The sequence below is a fragment of the Benincasa hispida genome, chromosome 11 (genome assembly GCF_009727055.1).
Source record: "Benincasa hispida cultivar B227 chromosome 11, ASM972705v1, whole genome shotgun sequence".
In the NCBI taxonomy this organism is placed as follows: domain Eukaryota; kingdom Viridiplantae; phylum Streptophyta; class Magnoliopsida; order Cucurbitales; family Cucurbitaceae; genus Benincasa; species Benincasa hispida.
This window is the reverse complement of record NC_052359.1, coordinates 31,597,253-31,599,554: the sequence shown is the minus strand read 5'-3', so window position 1 is coordinate 31,599,554 and position 2,302 is coordinate 31,597,253.

The following is a 2,302-nucleotide window of genomic DNA, read 5'->3' as shown; positions in this document are numbered from 1 at the left end:
ACGAGTTCTCCAATCTCGTCTTGGTAATTGTTTTCTCCAAAGTCCTTGAATCCCAGTTTGATTGTATTTCCCCCAAGAATGCTTAGTTAAGAATGAATCGATCCGCCACAATCGTTGAATTCTACCCTGGGCCCACTGTCACCCCTACAATCATTTACACGTGCCACAATTCCCTAGGCGATAAGAATTTCACTAAGTACAATTAATTGTACTTCAGGGAAAGCTAATAACTGTTATGTCCGATTTCTGTAGAGAGCGTGAGCAAACCATATATAAATACAAAATTCTCCAACACTCGTGCCTATCCTATACGATTATCAATCAATTAGCAATATTTCCATTCGCAATCTCGATAACTATTTATGGTTCGGACTTCGCTGAAGTCTCAAGGATAATCTGCATAAAGATCTCACCCGCTGTCCAGTTCCCACTTTCATTGCCTAAACCCTCACAATGACATGCAAAACTATATGCGTGCTAATAAATTATCAAATCTCCAAGGCGTCAAAAGTGGATAGTCTCCCACCGCCAAAGCCCACACTCTCTGTTTCTTCCGTCCCCCGGTCGGGTTATTCCCCTCAGAATGGTTAGTATCCCAGGAAAGTTAGTTGCCCAACCAGACCCACGCAGGGTTTCAACTAATGATACCCGTCGTATCGGACTGGGTATCCATAATGTGATGGAACCGACTCTCTACCTTTAATATGTATTTCTATATTACTCTTCTCAGAACCACCGCAATAGAACCAACTAGTCTACCTAAGGGAGTGGATGTTCTTGATTTGTCGGTACTCAATATGACCAAAAAATAAATCAGAAACATGTCCAACACTATATTAATAAACTTACAAATAAGGGAAGAAGTGTCTTCCGAACAATACTAGTTAAAGCCTATATACAAATAATTTATACCGAATGACCATCGAATCATATCATTACACTAATCGAACGTTAATACTTAAATCAAAATATTCAGGCAAAAACACCCTCGAATTACAAGGGGCAACCCCAATTGTACATTTAACATATAAAACTTTCATAAAGTGTGGTACTAATACGTGACGATCCCATGATACAAATATGACCAGCGATCGAATACCAACAACGGTACGGAATAAGAGTCTCCAAATCCTAAACCAAAGATCCTTTCACTAAAACGCATATCCTAATATCAAATCCCTGGCATTGTATGTGCCTACCAGCGGCAAGACATATACAATATATGTAATATCCGTAACCCTAGATCTCAAGAAGAACTCCTGCCTCTCGAAAACCTACTTACTAATGTGAATATAGGGAGCGCTTGTTGAAGGGATAGGGCTTTCTTTAATTGGCTTACGAAATTTCTTGTCCAATCCACCGCGAATCCACATACACAAAAGGCGGAATACCCTGTCATGGCCCGCAGCCACAATTGCCCCCCTTCACTATAAAATGGCATTTCTCCTGCATATATAAGCAGCGCAAATTGCTTCCTTTCTGTTAATCCTAACCTCACCCAATTCTCTTCTCTCGTTAATATTCTATCAATGCCAATAGTTAAGTGTACCTCAAGCATCACTCGAAAATTTTCTGTACCTCCATCCGACTTATGACACCACCCATATTCACAAGATAAAAGTCGATCCGATTAATATTTCTACAGAGTTTCGACTGATATTCTGAAAACATGGCCATCATTATACACCTATATAGGACTAAAAGTAGCTCGGCCGCATTGCAGGAGGTCGACAACGGCATGCGGTTGGAAGAAAGCCAATTTTCCCATTTTATGTTCATGTGCTCTCGGTGCGTGTGTGTCTTGATTAATGCTTCGAGAGCAATCATGATTCAATATAACCAGCATAACCTTCCAAAAAAGCAGGTAAAAGTTCATTTCCAGCTAGAACGAAATTTCAAGCAATTTGGTCAATAAAAGGTAAAAGGGAAATTAATTCTTTTCTCTTGTTGTCACATCAGTTTGTGATAGGGTCCATGTAAATCCCACACCCGGTGACGGTCATTTGCTGGATCAGCCTCAATATTTGCACCACCCCCCTTAGGGACTTACCGCCATCCTCACCGTCTATCTTTGGCACGCACTTGCACGGGGGCTGACCCACGTCGCTGTCTGCTTTATCAGATAGATGATGCGCCCGCCGTTCTAACCACTTGATTATCTCCTTCTTTACAACCTCCTTCATCGTTAAGGGTTTGAGTTTGCGCTGATGTTTCGATCGATTCTTTGTGGTTTTATCTTCGAGATGAATTCTATGCATTACAGTTTATTACAGCGGCTAATTCCTTGAATGATCTGCGAACG